Genomic DNA, 17,533 nt, shown 5'->3' with positions numbered 1-17,533 from the left:
GGAAGGGGTGCTAAAAAGGGGACGGAGTGTGAAGGTAATTTTCCCCTGGAGTCCAGCGGTCCCCGGTTGGACTTCTCTCCAAAGCTATGCCATCAAGCTGTCCCTCTAAAGTCAAGCTGCTTCTGACATCCGACTGTGGTCTCCAATGTCCAGCTGCTTCTCCAATCTCTGTTGGCTGAGCCTGGGGTATTTATGGGCACAGGATGGGGGTTGGGGCAGGCAACATTTGAACAGGAAAACAGGGATGTAAGGTCTCACTTTGGGCTATGGTATTAGGCTTTTTGGCTTGAGGGTAGGGACCTCACCGGGGACCAACCCTTTTCTGCTCAGAATTTCCCTGCCTCCTGTCCCTGTCATTAATATCTTGCATTGGTGTGGTACACATGTTGTGACTGATGAGCCAATATCAATGCATTCTTATTAATTGAAGTCCATAGTTTACATTAGACTTCACTCTTTGTGTAATGTCACGCATCCACCATTACAGCATTGTATAGAGTAGTTTTCTGTCCTAAAAATCCCTTGTGCTCAGCCGGGCACAGTGGCTCATGCCTGTGATCCCAGCACTTTGGGAGACTGAGGCAGGTGGATCATGAGGTAGAGAGGATCACGAGGTCAGGAGATTGAGACCATCCTGGCTAACACAGTGAAACCCCGTCTCTACTAAAAATACAAAAAATTAGCCAGGCGTGGTGGTGGGTGCCTGTAGTCCCAGCTACTCAGGAGGCTGAGGCAGGAAAATGGCGTGAACCCGGGAGGCGGAGTTTGCAGTGAGCCGAGATCGCACCACTGCACTCCAGCCTGGGTGATAGAGTGAGACTGTCTCAAAAAAAAAAAAAAAAAAAAAAAAAAAAAAATCCCTTGTGCTCTTCCTGTTCGTCCCTCTCCCCACCTTCTGAAACCCTGGCAACCACTGATCTTTTTACTGCCACCACAGTCATTTACTGCCTTTTACAGACATTTACCAACTTCTACAGAATGTCATATGGTTGGAATCATACAGAATGTAGCCTTTTCAGATTGACTTATTTCACTTAGTAATATGCACTTAAGGTTCCTCCAATGTCTTTTTGCGGTTGGACGGCATATTTCTGATTGCTGAATAATATTCTGCTGTATGGATGCACCATAGTGTGCTTATCCCTTCACCTGTATAAGGGCATCATGGCTGCTTCCAAGTTTTGGCAATTATGAATAAAGTTGCTATAAACATTTGTGTCCAGATTTTTGTATATATATAAGTTTTTAGCTCATTTGAGTAAACACTAAGGAGTGTAATTGCTGGATCACATAAGAAGATGTTTAGTTTCATAAGAAACTGCCAAACTGTCTTCCAAAAGGGCTGTATCATTTTGCACTTCCACCCGCAGTGAATGAGATTTCTGTTACTCCATGTCTTCACCAGCATTTGGTGTTGCTGGTGTTTTGGATTTTAGCCATTCCAATAGGTATTTAGTGTTATCTCACTTTTGTTTTAATTTGTAATTCCCTAACGACATATGATATAGAGCATCCTTTCTTATGCTTACTTGCCATCTATAGATCTCCTTTGGTGACATCTGTTTGTATCTTTCACCCATTTTTAATTGGGTTGTTTGTTCTCTTGTTGTTGAATTTAAGAGTTCTCTGTATATTTGGGATACGAGTCTTTTATTAGATATGTGTTTTGCAAACACAAGCTGGCTGAGACCACTGACCTCCAACTGGGCCTGCACAAAGGCGTGAAAGGTGACCTTTTGACATCAGAGGGCCAAACGCTCCTCCTTCAGATCATGTTAGTGCTACCATTTTCTGAACACTCACTCCGTGAAGGGCAATGAAGCTTGACTATGCATGCATGGATTGCCAATTACCTCATGTTCCCTTCCCCATAATCGCCTTTCCCCATGCCTCAGGCCACCTTGCTCCTCTATCCCATAAAGATCCCTAAAATCCCATCTTTGGGGAGTCAGATCTGAGACCTGTTCTCCTACCTGCTAGGTTGGCTGCCTCATGAAAAAATGCTTTCCTTTAGCAAAACCCATTGTCACAGTGATTGGCTTACTGTGTGTAGTTGGGTATCAATTGTACGGACATACCACATTTTGTGTATCCATTCACAAGCTTATGGACATTTGTTTCCAGTTTGGGGCCTTTAGGATTGATGCTATTTATGTACAGTCCTTTGGCTGTGACCAGTGGCGTTAAAGTATTTTGCCATCTTAATCTTCAACCTGTAATATACAAGTATGTCTTATTATACTTCAAACTGTGTGAACTGTTATCAAAAATGCCAACATGGGCTATGTGACTCCAGACCTGAATTTCAAAGCACATTAATCAGAAGTTCCTGCCACATGCCCTGCAAACTCCAGGATGGCATACATTTCTAACAAAGGTCATGGAAAGGCACATGCAATTCTGAGAACCCCAGTCCCTGAAAGCCACCAAGCCAGAGCAGCAAGACTGACATTTTCAAGCTTCTCACTCCCAAGTTGACATTTCTAAAAGAGACAATCTCAGCTCAAGTGCCAGGAGAAAAGCCACATGCGCAGCTTTTGGGATCTGTGCCTGCCACTGGTATTCGGGATTTGTTCAACTCAAAAGCCACTGCACTTTGCAGACTGCCTGTACCTTTCGAGTTCTAGGAAGCAGAAAAACAGCAGCTGAAAACTACAGTTATACCCCATGAAAGGAGTTGCAGGACCTTGATCCATTCAGATAAATTCTTCCTTTAGGTGAGGGGCACATATTCATCAGAGATTTCAGCCAAAGCAACACAGGATAAGGAACTTGAGACAAATGTCCCACATGCATTCTTCTGCAAAGTGAGCAGGCTTAAAGAAGGGGATTCTTGGCAGAAATGCAAGGCTATTTTTCGTTACCCCAACCCTTACCTCACAATACCCTATCCTGCCCACTCCCCAGATCACCCCCACATACTCCCTTTATCATGAGAGTAGTGGATGCTGGTAATTCAAGTAGCAGTTGGATGCTGACTGCATTTTCCCATCCCACTCCATTGGGAAGGGCAGGAGTTCAGGTTGAGTCACGTGGTTGACACCTGTTGCTAATATTATCACACTTTAAGTCAGGTAACCTTCCCACCTATTTTTTTTTTTTTTTTACTTCAACCTATAGTAAGAACATATTGTACAACTTCACACACACACGCACATCCGTTCACACACATATAAAATGAAACAGTCTTATGAGACAATATTTTTCTCCTTTCACATGCAATGTCTTCTGATATTTTCTATTTTGTTTCATTCTGTTCTTTTTCTTTCTCTCTTCCTCCTTCTTTTCCTCCAGCTCCTTCTCATTTTGCTCCTCCTTCCTCCTCCTCCTTTTTCCCTTCTTCCAAGGTTGGTTTTGACCCAGGAGACCAATTTTACGATAGGTCACAACATACCACCGGTAAACCATTGCCTGGTGCTTGTGCCTCCTTGAGTTGCTCAGCTGAGAGAGCCTGCTCTATGCCAGGATCTGTGCTAGGCACTGAGGAGGCGGTGGTGAATTCTGCAAGGAGTCCCTGTCCTCACAGAAGTTCCAGCCTGGCAGGACCCAGACACTGAAAGAGAAGTGCAGGGAACTTGTGACACAGACGCCTGATTTGGGGTTGGGGGGCTGTGGCAAAAGGGAGAAGGGAGAGATGACCATTTTGCTGAGTCCTGCTGAGCAGGAAGCAGACCAAGTGCGTGCATGTGACCAGATGAGTTGAAGGTTAGAGCAAGAGTTCCAGTCAAAGGGGACAGCAGATGCAGTTTCTCTGGCAAGAAAATGCAAGTCTCAGTGGGGAACAGGGACAGTGACTAGCTTTGAGTGCCAGGGTGGAAGGCAGGCAGGGGCTAGTAGGGGGCCCTCACGGACGTTGTTAGAGACTTTGCATTTTATTCTAAGTGCAGTAGGAAGGAAGCCATAGAAAGGTCTCACACAGATTTTAATCTGGATACAGGTGGGGCATTTTGTAGCCAAAGGTTTTTTTTTGGAGACAGTCTCACTCCCACGGCTCAGGCTGGACTGCTGTTGGTGCAATCACAGCTCACTGCAGCCTCAACTTCCAGGCTCAGGTGATCCTCCTACCTCAGCCTCCTAAGTAGCTGGGACTACAGGTGCGTGCCACCACACCCAGCTAATTTTTTTTGTATTTTTGGTAGAGACGAGGTTTCACCATGTTGGCCAGGCTGGTCTCAAACTCCTGGGATCAAGCAATCCACCTGCCTCAGCCTCCCAAAGTACTGGGATTACAGGTGTGAGCCACCATGCCTGGCCAGCCAAGGGTCTTCCTTTTTTAAAAGCAAGACTTTGGAGACTTCGACTTAGTCACTAAGTACTTATCCTTACAGATGGTGACAGTCAACGTTTCTTATAGAAACCAGGCCCAAGAGCATCTATTCCAGGACAAGGGTGCAAAAATAAAAGTTGTTTTAAGACAAACAAACAAAAAAAAATAGGAGTAGTAGGAGTTGCAGTAAGAGCTAGATATTTCTGTGAGCCTCCTATTAATATATATTGGTCATGCTCTAAGTGCCTTACTTTGATTAGCTTCTTTGATTCTTACAACAATTCCATGAGCTAGATACTATTATCCCATTTTACTGATAAAGAAACTGAGGCACAGAGAGGTTAAGTCACTTGCCCAAGGTCAGTGCCCAAGCTCACTTGCCCAAGGTCTGCTACTTAACAGCTGCTACGTAGCAGAGCCAAGACTCACATCCAGGCTCTTAAATGCTAGACAATACTGTTGAATAAATAAATGGCACAAAAATCAAGCGGAAATAAAAGGCGTGTTCCTTCTTGGCTCTTTACCTGAAGGCCACAAAAGGTGTCATAGAGATAGAGGGTACCAGAGCGCTCCTAAAGGGCCAAGGACTTTTACAGGAGCTTCAAGATCCTCAGAGGCTGATGGAGAGAACATGGAGAACAGATGGAGAGAACTGTATAAATAGTTGAGCCTTAGGAAGTTTCTTTGGTTCAGCCTTCTCTCTCCTGGCCTCCACTGTCCCTCCCTGTAAAGCACGGCTTGTCCCATCATGTTTCTTTGAGTTAGAGAGGAACCCAGTCTGGCCAGGGTAGAGGGTGGTAGCATTGAACAAAGATATGGAGCAGGATGTCCGAGGACACTGAATAACACAGAAATGAGGATATGGGAGGCCAATGCCTGGATCTGATCTGGCCTCTGCCACAGCCCTACTGCGTAACCTGGATCAGCCACCAAGCTCTCCAGGCCTCAACAGCTGCATCTGTAAAACGGGGGTGATCATGGCCACAATCCAGAGTCAAACCTCACGGCAAGCTTATGGTACGTAATATACACTCTGTAAATGTTAATTATATTAGTATTAAATTGTACTGGATCCAGCAGTACAATTTAGTTTTCATTCCAGCCCATCCTGTCCGGAATGAAAACTACACGGGTTGAATGACAATGATGTTCATTAAGGCAGTGTTGTGTGTTGGCCTGGGAGCTGTTTTCTTTTTTAATTTTTAATTATTATGGATACATAATAGTTGTACATACTGGGGGCTGATGAACATAGAGGACTTGATCACCAGCAGCTGCGTCTCCATTGAGCAATCACCAACCACACCCCAACATTTGCTAAGAACAGACTCCCTAATTTGCTTCTTCAGATGAGACCAGCACTGATGAACTCTTCCCTCATTAAAAGAGAGGAATGGGAATTAGGAACACTCAGTTGATGTCAGAGATGGCAGATGTGGCCACAGACATGTCCTAAGGCTCTGTCATTCCACCAAATGTTGGGAAATGGCAAAGCCATCAACACAGTCATTTTCAGTCTTGTTCAAAGACATTATCCAGCGGAACTGGATCTGCCAGGTGCTCTTGCGGCTGTTTGCCTCCTGAATTCTGCTCCCGACCCCCTGTGATGAGATGATTGCTTGTAAGACAACCAGCAATTACATCCTTTTAAGGGTCCGGGTTTATATCAAAACACTGGAAGACCTGGGCGTGTGCCACCGGAGGGCCAGCCAGGCGACATTTGCGATGGATGGGGCCTTTAAGTAATCATGCAAGTGTAAAAATGTACTTTTTATTCCTGAAAATGTGGAGAGTCTCACTTCCCTCCCACGCCGTCTTTCACAGACTTTCGCTACATACAAAGCTCGGACATGGTGGGGAGGTGATGTGAGGGTGTGCAGGAGCCCCTCATGGGTTACCTGGGGTCTCCTCTGGAGCTCGGTCCTCACCTAATGCAAGGCTTTTGTGACAAATGAAATCTCAAAGGGGAGTGAAGCTGGGCATAGGGGCGGGGCAGGGCAGGACTCTATACCCAGGAACAGGACTGCCGACTCTGCACTTGCCCGGTCCTGAGGGTGAATGCTGCCTTAAATTCTGCAACCCAGGAGCCCAGCTTGCCTTACCTAGTCCTGGACCCAATCCCTACCTCCCTCGATGAATGACTCAACAAATGAATGAAGGACTCAACAAATGAATGATCGAACAGCCAAATGGACAGCCCCAGGAGTAAATGGAGCAAATGCATACTGTTGAGGGCAGTGATGATCTGTTTTTCAGTGGAAGGTGTGAGGTTTTTAAGAGGTTAATGTCTGGTCTGAAGACAAATAGGTAGGAAGCCACTAGCCCCGGGTTAAAAGCAAACATGGTGAAAGAGAAGTTGCCCAGCTAACCCCAAACAGGGAAGACCCCTCTTGACACCTAGAAGAGGTGCCTCAGGGCCAGTAAAGGGCCCTGACATGATCACCCTGCAAGCATATATTTGACGTAAAGTAAAATGACCCTAAGAAGTTGTAAGTGCAAAAATACACAGAGGCTGAAGAGGGGAGAGACCCTCGAGGAGCAGTTTGGAAATAGTGCAGGACGTGTCGGGCACATGGCACAGGACAAACTATGAGCATTCTGTGGTCTCTGGAGTTCTTCCAGGACCAGCTCCAGGCCCAGGAGCCCTGTGGTGGAGCCAGCTCGGCTCGTCTTATGTTCCCTCTAATGGGCTGTGTAATTCAGTCTTGAGGAGCTAATTCCACATGACGACCTCTGGATTCCCAAAGAAGATGCAGCTACCTTAGAGAGCCCAGATGGTCAAATGGCAGCCATCAATCCCAGACTGCCTTTCATTCCCCAGGAATCTACTGAGTGCCTACTAAGCACTGGGGATTCATGGTACTATGAACGAGACAGATACGGCCCTGTCCTCGTGGAGCTTCCGGTCTAGTGGGGAAGACAAGTTAACAAACCAATCGCTGAATAATTACTCATCAACACAGTGGCAATGAGCTTAGATTACCAGTTCCATGAGGACAGAGCTTTGTGTCTGTTTTGTTAATTGCTATGTCATAAGTGCCTATAACAGCCTGGCACATAGTAAGTGCTCAAAAAATATTTGTTGAACGAAGTGCTATAAAAGAAAAGCAAAAGGCAAGGGGAGGGAATAGGAGAGGACCTAAGCTAGCTGGGGGCACCAGGGTCCCCGAGAAAGAATGTGGAGGATGCTCCAGGCAGAGGGAACAGAGAAGCGGGGCAGGGGGAGCTGGGAGTGGCAGAGGATGGGAAGATGCAGCTGTGGGACAGAGGGCTCTGAGATGTGGCAAAGGTAGGCAGCAGCCAGATCATACAGAACCATGTTCCAGGGCCCTTCTGAAGCCCAACTGAAAAATAAAATAAAATTCTAAAACAAGACAGAGGGAGAGGCCGGGCGCGATGTGGCTCATGCCTGTAATCCCAGCACTTTGGGAGGCTGAGGCGGGTGGAACTCCTGGTCAGGAGTTCAAGACCAGCCTGGCCAACATGGCGAAACCATGTCTCTACTAAAAATACAAAAAAATGAGCCGGGTATGGTGGCAGGCGCCTGTAATCCCAGCTACTCGGGAGGCCGAGGTATGAGAATTGCCTGAACCCAAGAGGCAGAGGTTGCAGTGAGCCAAGATCACGCCACTACACTTCAGCCTGGGCAACAGAGCGAGACTCCATCTCAAAAAAAAAAAAAAAAAAAAAGAGGGAGAGGAGTACATGCAGTTCCTTCCCTCACTGTTCTCTGGCTTCCAACACCACTCAATAATTTAAAATCGTTTGATCATATATATTCATAGAATAATGTATGCCTTCTTTTAATTGCTTAATAGGAGGCAGTGAAGAAATCATGAGTTATTGTCCCAAATGAGGCATTTGTCAAGGAAGAATTATGAGCCAGCCTCAGTGGGTGCTCACATCCAACCCTGTGGCAGCTGAATATTTCCAGCATTAGAAGAAAGCACAACATCAAACCCAGGGCAGCCCCCTCATCCTGCTTCCAGGCAAAGCCCAGCTGCTTTCGTGCATTTATGAACTTATTCCCGGATGGAAGAGCTCTCACCCTCCCTGCCCATGAGCATGAAAAACGAGAGATGGCTTCAGCCTGACAAAGTCGATGATAAAGAAAAGAGTTTCCCAGGGCCCCTGAGAACCACAAGTGTTTCACCATCACCTTCCCTCACCCGCTCCAGGGAGGACCGCAGCCAGCTGCCCACATTTCCCAGCTTAGAAGAGGCTCCTTAATGTCAGCTATAGCTTCAGTGTACCGGGAAACCAATGTGGTGTCTGTGGGCTCCTCCCGGAGAGGACCGGGAACGAGTGGGCGCATCCTGCAGAGCACTGTCACCAGCCCAGGTCAGGGCGCAGCTGCCGTACCGAGGGACCCAGGGTCCCTTCAGATAACAAACTTGGAAGAGAACTTAACTTCACCTGAGCAGGCTGATGGGCTAAAACTAAGAAACGCGTCTTTGAGCGGCTGGGGGAACCCATTACATAAAGTGACTTCAGGAGGTTCCCTCCTCCCCCAAAACCAACCCTGACCACTTGCCAATTTCTGAAATTCCACAGTTACAGAATCTTTCTTTGATGAAAAACTCTAGGACTCCTAACACCTAGTGGCAACTTCTTAGAAGACCAGGCTCCTCTTGTATCTAGCACTTCCTCTCATCCCCGTCAGCTCAGCACTTCCCTTGAACAGAATTCCACCGGAGCTGGTTGTACGAATCTCTTGTGAGCAACCTGGGGACAGGAACTCGGCCTTTTCAAATTCAAGTCTTCTACACTGAGCACAGGTAGGTTCCTGCGAACCAAACAGAGGTCCCCCCCACTACCCCTCTGCTTGCACTGTGTCCTTCTGAAGTGGCCCCCCATCCTTCTCCCATATCACCCCCAATTCTATTCATCCATCATTTGGGGCAGAAGACGGAACCCTGGCCTGGAATCCAGGAGGCCTGGTGTTCCCAGGCAGCATCACCTCCCCACACTGTGGATGCCTCCGGGACGGGGCCCTGCTTCACAGTCTGACTGTGACATTATGATCTGTGCCTACATCTGTCTTCCCTGCTAAAGAGTCGGCCCCTCAAGGGAAGGATTGGTGCTATATCTACTGCAGAATCCAGCCCCTCAGCATTATGCCTCGGCAGTGGCCTTAAGTCAGGTTCATCAGAGCAGAGTACAAGACATGAGTTCACATGCAACGGACTGAACGAGGGAGAGCTCCCGGGAAAGCGGGGGAGCAGGGAGGCCCTGCTTCGTAGGCGTGCAACCTGTGCCGTGGCTCTGACCCTGCAATCAGAAGGGTCTTAGGTTAGGTTTCAGGCTTTGCCGTCACCGTTGTTTTAAAATTCTTAATCATTTTTTAACAAGGAGCCTTGCATTTTTCATTCAGCACTGAGTCATGCAAATCATGTAGCCAGTCCTGGGAGCAAAGGGAGGTGGAGAGGCCCAGCAAGGATGGAATTCAGGCCTTCATGCCAGGCTTAATTCTGATCCCGTGGGGAGCTCTGGAACATAACTTTACTCCCCCGAATTTGTCCTGACTTAAGGGAGCTGGGCTGAGGGCCCCCCATGAAGAGGTAACTTTCCAGCCTCCTCCTCATCTCTGGGCATGGGAGAAGCAGCTCTTGTAGCTCAAAGGTGGCCTCGGAAAGCAAGTCGTAGGTGCAGGCAGCCATTAGAGGGAAAGCACATAGACGCCAGGGGATGAGAGCCCAGAAACCCTAAAACGGATGGGATCGGGTCTGCGCAGAGCACCAACAGGGTCCATTACCACTGTCAATAAAATGACTTGAGTTGAATTATCAGATGCAAAATATGAGGTCTAAGGAAGAGTGACTGACTTGCCCCAGGTGACCCCACTGAAAAGGATTTCAATAAAGCGAGTCCCTTCCAAAGAAAGAAGCTGCGCCATCCCTCTCCCCCGACCAGCCAGTATTCACAAACATGCCACTGTGAACTTGCTCCATTGACTCACCGCGCTGCTTCTTCCCACATTTGGTTAACAGCATCCCAGACGGAGCAACAAATCGATTCTGAACACTCTTCAGCAAAATGCACACAAGGTGGGGCAAATTCCCAGGCAGGCCTCCTCCTGACCACACCACACAAAGACTGGTTCACGTTACTAGGGGTCTCACCGGTGTTAACCAGAGGCCCTTATTCTTAAACTGAACCAACTGAGATCCTGTTTCAGAAGAAAGCCTTCCCTTAAGGCAGACATAAACTTTGGGGTGCAGCTGCTGACATAAGTTGCCAGGATATCTAATTATGCTCATTTCTTCATATCTGGGAGATATCAATCGATTGAAATCCCTGATGTAAGGGATTTCAAAGCTTTTCAGAGAGATGAGGCCATGACTCCTTGCCTTGAGATGTTTTCATGAAAGGAACTAAAATAGGGGCACATGCACCCACATAGATCCAATTTGCTTTAGTAACTTGATACAGCCTTCCACCTGCTTTGCCCATTTTCGCCTGGTGGAGGAGAAGCTGTCAGCTTCCCTTTCGGGATGGCCAATTTACCAAGTCATTGATATTCTCTGGTGTCTTCTTTCCCGGTCAGCCTGGCTTCTCGGATTTCATTTTCCAGCCAGTTGGTGGACCGCATTTCTAAGCTGGGAGCCCACTGGCTCGGCTGGAGATTATCCTCATCTTTATGGTTGTAACAACTAACATTTATTGAGTACTCACCACCTGCCAGGAACTGTCTTAAGCACTTTCCATAAATCAACTCGTTTAACCTTTACAACAAATCCTATGAAGTGGGTATTACTCTACAGATGAGGTGACAGAGGCACAGAGAAGTTAAGCAACTTCCCCAAAGCCACACAGCTAGTGTGGTAGGCAGAATTCTAAGATGGTTCCAGCGATTCCTGCTCCTGGTATACATGTCCTGTATAATGCCCTTTGAGTGTGGACAGGACCTGGGGATGTGAGGGGATATCACTTCATGGTTATGTTACATTACACAGCAAGGGCGAAGGGATTTGCAGATATAACTAAGATCCGTAAGTGAGTTACGTGTTAATCAAAAGGCAAAATTATCCTGGATGGGGCTAACCTAACCAGGGAATAAGTAAGACAATCCCTAACTTAACAATGGTTTGGCTTTACATTTGATTCAAAATTCTTCAAGATAACTTTATTATAAAATAAGTTTTGTGCTAGATGATGTTGCCCAATTGTAGGCTAGTGTTCGTATTCTGAGCATGTTTAAGGTAGGCTGCACTAACCTGTGATGTTTCATAAGTTAAGTGTATTAAATGCATTTTTTTAAAAAAAATTTGAGATGGAGTCCCACTAACTCTGTTGCCCAGGCTGGAGTGCCGTGCCCCGACCTCAGTTCACTGCAACCTCTGCCTCCTGGGTTCAAGCAATTTTCCTGCCTCAGCCTCCTGAGCAGCTGGGATTACAGGTGTGTGCCACCACGCCCAGCTAAATTTTGTACTTTTAGTAGAGATGGGATTTCACCATGTTGGCCAAGTTGGTCTCGAACTCCTGGCTTCAAGTGATCTGCCTGCCTCGGCCTCCCAAAGTGTTGGGATTATAGGCGTGAGCCACTGCGACTGGCCAAATGCATTTTTGACTTAAGAATTACAAAGAAATAATCCCATTGTAAGTCAAGAGGCAGCTGTACTTTAAAGAGGGCTTAACCTTCTCTGAACTCAGAGAGACTGTCCTCTTGGCCTTGAAGAAGCAAGCCACTGTGAGTTCTATGGCTACAAGGAAATGATTTCTGCCAACAACCATGTGAGCTTCAAGGACCCTAAGCTTCACATGAGACTGTAGCCTGGTGAGATCCTAAGTAGAGGACCCAGTTAAAAGATACTCGGACTCCTGGCTCATCAAAACTGTGGGATTTTTTAAAAGTGTGTTGTCATATAAACTGCTAAGTTTGTGTGATTTGTTACCCAGCAAGAGAAACAAGTAAATACAGCTAGTAAGAGGCAGGACTGGAATACAAATGCAGGCAGCCTGATTCTAAAGCAGTTGCTCTTAACCCCTGTGCAAGTTGCAACTCTAGATCTTCTTATAAAATGAGGTATTGAGTAGACTGGTCAGAAGACTAAGCTCTTAGGAAGCTTGGGGTGTCCTGAGGCTCCCAGCCTGTCCGTCCATCCAGCTCTCCCTTATTTCATGTAGTCTACTAGGCACAAAGCCAGCACAGAGGCAGCCAGCATGGACCTTAGCATCCAATGAGGAAGACAGCAATAAATAAATAACCAGAAAGTCATAAAATAATTACAGTAAGCAAAGGCTGTCAAAGAGAGGCAAGGGTATTAGAGGAACATGTGACCAGCCCTAGAGACCCTAAAGGCTGAGAAGAAGTCAGCCAAGTAGAGGTAAAGCAGAAAGAATAGCACGTGCAAAGGCCCAGTGGCAGGAAAAAGCAAGGGCAGCAGAGGAACTAAACCAAGGCCTGGAGGGCGGGAAGGAATAGAGGTGCCCAAGATGAGGCTGAAGAGGGAGGGAGGGGCCAGCTTTATTGAAATGATGCTGCCCATTCGAGCCGATGCAGAGCCTCTTCTGTCAGAGGAATTCAACGCCACGTTACCCTGGACAACGGAAACACATCTCACCGAGCACCAGTGGCCCAAAGTCAAAATTTCTGCTTTCTGAAAAGCTGGAATTGCTTCCAAGCTCAACAAGCCTTGATAGGCTCATGTTGTGTCTGACAGCTGAAAATAGAAATCTTTTGCCCTTTTTCTTTTCTTGAATGTAAAAAAATGGAACCCTGAAGAGATGGTCTGGGCACGTGCAGTCAGCAAGCCCTGTGGGGTGAGGGGCCACCTGTCAGCATTTGTGAGGCTGGAGAGAACTCCCTTAAAAGAAACACAGAAAGAACGGGACCATTGGGATTAAGCAGGACAACTGCAGTCTCCTGTCTCCCGACCTCGGGTTTAACGGCAAATGTCGGGGCCCTGAGATACATCACTCCGTGCATCCCATGACTTTTAAAAGCCTTGGCAGACAAAGACTTAGAGCATTGTGCCAGGCAGCGGGGAAGGGGGTAAGGGCATTAGATGGCTGGGGATTACCTCCTGCTGCTAGCACATGCCAGCTGTGTGACCTCAGGAAAGTGATTAACTTCTTTGGGCCTTAGCATTGTCATCCGTCAGAGTGTCTGCCTTAAAGAGTTGTGATGATTGAAATAATGTGTGTAAAGCACAGAGTGAGTGTTCAAGAAATGTTAACAACCATAATTACCACCAGTCCTGCCACTGCTGCTGCTGCTGCTGTTATCACCATCACACCCACCACCCGCTAATTCTGTCATCCTCCACCACCACCATCATCATCATCATCTGACTTTATGCTGAGAAGTCACTTTGAAAATAAGCCCTAATCTTCCACAATCCTGATTCGTGTTAAAGATGTATTAAATGCCCAAAAGGAGAGAATAAGAAGCCTGTCAAATACTCGGGAGTGCTCCATTCTTGTCGGCTGTGGCTGTGGCAGAGAATTCAAACCCCAAGGCTAAGGAACACATAGTAATTCTGGCCATCTCACTAGGGCTCTGAACCTGGGCTTGTTAAATAACCTCTTGATTGCAGTTTGGTGCCTCAGTAGGTCTGACTCCGGGGAGAATATGAGCTGATCTGCTGATGAGGACATTCCAGTCCATGCGGCAGCTACACTTTGATTTCAATTAATAAATAGGCATCTCATTAAATTTTTTCAAACAGTCAACATACTCCTACCGTATGATCCAGCAATCACACTCCTTGATATTTACTCAGAGGAGTTGAAAACTTACATCCACACAAACAACCAGCGCATGGATGTTTAGAGCAGCTTTATTCTTAATTGCCAAAACTTGGAAGCAACCAAGATGTCCTGCAGTAGGTGACCGGATAAATAAACTGTGTTCCATCCAGACAATGGAATATTCAGCACTAAAAAGAAATGAGCCATCAAGCCATGCAAAGACATGGAGAAAACGTCAATGCATCAATTACAAAGTGAAAGAAGCCACTCTGAAAAGGCTACATATTGTATTCCAACTACATGACATTCTGGAAAAGGCAAAACTATGGGAACAATAAAAAGATAGGGGTTGCCAGTGGTTGGAGGGAAGGAGGGAGGGATGGACAAGTAGACCCAAAGGATTTTGGGGACAATGAAACTACTCTAAAACGTATAATGGCACGTGGCTACATGTCCAAACCCATAGAATATACAACACCAACAGTGAACCCTAATGTAAACTGTGAGCCTGGGTGACAAAGACGTGTCAACGTAGGTTCATCAGTTGTAACAAATGGACCACTTCAGTGGAGGATGCTGATGACGGGGAAGGCCAGGCATGTCTGGGGGCAGAGGTGTCTGGAAACTACTGCTCAATTTTGCCATGAACCTAAAACTGCTCTAAAAAAAAAAAAGTGTATTAAAAAACAAATCACACGGAAAACAGGCCATTCCCGCAGGACTCTCCCAGGAAATACCACATTTACATGCACAAGTATATTTTGACCATGTTTTCTTTTGGGGGGGGTGGAGGGGCTGCCCAAGTCAGAGATGGCAATTAAGCAAAACAAATGTACAGAACCCTCTCTCACACACGATTTCATTTGCTCTGCCCCAATCCTGTAAAGTATTATAGCTCTCCTTGTTTCTCAGGGGTTCGGTGAATGCTGCTTTTAAGGTTAACATGAATAGACAAAAGTTCTGGTCTTTTAAAAAGAAGCTGTTAATGACATAATTGTAAGAGGGAATGTTGGTCAGAATGAATTGTACAGAAGGTTTTATGAGGTTTTAAAAAAGCTTTTCTTACTAAATCACTATAAAACCTCACCAAAATAGCTCAAACTAACTTGGGAGAAGGCCAGTCATAATTAGTGGGAAACCTGAAATGCAGAATATTTCTTTAAAAATGCACTTTTAGTACTTGAAGTTCACATTGTAAAAGGAACCCACAGCTAATAAAGAGCCTGTGTCTTTCACAGACAAATAAGACTCCGTGTTTTAGGCTGGTGTCCTGAAGGAGGTTAAACAGTCCCCCTGTGTGAGTGTGGAAGAGCCACAGAACCTCACTAGGCCTCGATTTCCTCATTTGAAAAGAAACAAGCCACCAATGAAAAGGACTGGACCACCTCCAGGTACCTCCCAACACTACAAGACTCATCTTTTCTAATTATATTCACACTATTAATTTGCTTCACAAATTCCTTCTTCATGGTGAGCTTGGAGGAAATGTTACATATTCTAAATTAGCAGGGTTCAAATTAATGAGCTTTTACTGTCTTCCAGGCAGATTTGGAAAAGGAAGACAGGGAAGAAAATGAGATTTAGTAGTGCTCACTCTGACACAAGATCACAGGTTCACATGGTCAATTTCAACTCCCAGGACACCTGTTTTATGGAATCCTTAGGAAGACAGTTCAGAAATTTTGCTTTTTTCAGAAAAACAGCATGAGTGAGTTGCCTGTTTGTCTAACAGTGGAAAGAAAAAGGATGTTCAGCTGGGCACGGTGGCTCACGCCTATAATCTCAGCAGTTTGGGAGGCCCAGGCGGGCAGATTGCCTGAGGTCAGGAGTTTGAGACCAGCCTGGCCAACATGGTGAGACCCATCTCTACTAAAAACACAAAAATTAGCCAGGTACGGCGGTGGGCACCTGTAATCCCAGCTACTTGGGAGGCTGAGGCAGGAGAATTGCTTGAACCAGGGAGGCGGAGGTTGCAGTGAGCTGAGACCAAGCCATTGCACTCCAGCCTGGGCGACAAGAGCGAAATTCTGTCTCTGAAAAAGAAAAAGGATGATCACTGGGATCTTTGAAGAGCAGAGTCAGGCACTAACACAGAAGGACACATGTTACTGGAAGTCTATTTGCTTTTCCAGAACACTGGGGCATCTCCAGTTTCACATCCCAGGAAACAGTGATTCTAGTAGCTTTAAAGGTTTGGCATAGCTGCTTAGTCACAAGATCAGGCCTAATAACCACAACAGCAAAGTAGGATTCTTCAGCTGGTGTTATGGAATGAGGAATTTCACCCCCAAAATTTGTATGTTGAAGCTCTGTCCTCCAATGTGACTGTATGTGGAGATGAGGCCTTTGAAGAGGTAATTAGGGTTAAATAAGGTCATAAAGGTGGGGCCCTAACCCAGAATAACTGTGTCCTTACAAGAAGAGAAACCAGGAGTGCACGGGCACCGCGGAAAGACCATGTGAGGACACAGCCAAAAAGGTGGCCGTCTGTGAGCCAAAAAGAGAGGCTCACCAGAAACCAACCTTACTGGCACCTGCATCTTGGGTTTCCAGCCTTCAAGACCCGAGTCAATAAATGTCTGTTGTTCAAGCCACCCAGTCCATGGTATGTCATTATGGCAGTCTGAGCTGACTAACACACCTGAAAAAATGTAATCACAATACTAGCTAGAATTGAGAGCTTGCCACTGTCAGGCTCTGTGCTAACAGCTTTAAGTGCATTATACTACCTCATTCTCACAGTAGTCATATAAGGTATGTATGATTATTATCTTCATTTTACATGAATTCTCACCTTTTTAACTTCTTCATTCATTTTTCCCACCTTCATTCATTTGATACATATGTGGCAAGCACAAATCATTCATTCATTCAACAAACATATCCCAAACACCATGCTTACAACTTTGTACAAAGCAAACCACTTTGATTCCAAGAAGTCCTATTAAGTGTACAAATGCACTGCCCATGTGGCCTGTATGCAGTCCTGAGACCACACATTCAATCTTAAGTACCCAGGGTGTCCACTCCTTCCACCCGTCTTCCTTGCTGTGACAACCATTTAATACCTATTGTTTCAAACCATCTCCCTTCTTTTTCTTCTCCTGCCGATTATGCACCAACCTCTTTTCAAACCCCAAAATTGAGGTTTGCTCATAATTGCTCTGACAATTCCCCTAGGATCGGAGGCCGGAATGGAGTGCATCTTAATGAGCTGCATAATTGCTCCTTGAAATGCTTTTCTTCAGCAGCCATTCTCTGAGATTCCACTCAGCAATTCATTTTCCACATACCTTCCCCCCATCAAGGCTGCAGGCTTCACTCCCCCAGCCTGAGACACTGAGAACGAGTGCTGCGTTTCTCTGGAGCCCCCATTCATCATGGTCATTCTGTTCATTTGCCATTTTCAGAATGAAGATCAACTCAGACTACACAGAAGGCTTCGTGGCTAGAGAAACATCGCATGACAGCAACGGGAAGCTTTAAAAGGCTGGTGTGTTTCTCATACCCCAAAACAAGTTGAAAGTCATTGAAATTAAATAACCCTTTCCTGATTTCATAATGCAACTGCAG

At 46.1% G+C, this 17,533-nt stretch overlaps 2 protein-coding genes across 5 annotated transcripts in view; one reads left to right on the top strand and one right to left on the bottom strand.

The window, feature by feature from the left end:
* LOC126930917 (protein BRAWNIN) overlaps window positions 1-17,533 on the top strand; it is a 732,366-nt gene that overhangs the window by 28,430 nt on the left and 686,403 nt on the right. The window contains exon 1 of one of the 3 annotated variants that reach the window (XM_050748507.1): window positions 7,419-7,422. The exons of the other annotated variants lie outside the window; for them this stretch is intronic. The gene's annotated coding sequence lies outside the window, so the exon portion shown is untranslated. Of the gene's footprint in view, window positions 1-7,418; window positions 7,423-17,533 lie in introns of those variants that run through there. 3 annotated transcript variants of the gene reach the window in all.
* Window positions 1-17,533, bottom strand: part of CHST11 (carbohydrate sulfotransferase 11) — a 310,494-nt gene that overhangs the window by 123,556 nt on the left and 169,405 nt on the right. The window lies entirely within an intron of this gene.

Source organism: Macaca thibetana, chromosome 11 (genome assembly GCF_024542745.1).
Source record: "Macaca thibetana thibetana isolate TM-01 chromosome 11, ASM2454274v1, whole genome shotgun sequence".
Classification (NCBI taxonomy): domain Eukaryota; kingdom Metazoa; phylum Chordata; class Mammalia; order Primates; family Cercopithecidae; genus Macaca; species Macaca thibetana.
Note: the sequence above shows the minus strand (reverse complement) of the source record. Positions and strands in the feature narration are given on the sequence as shown.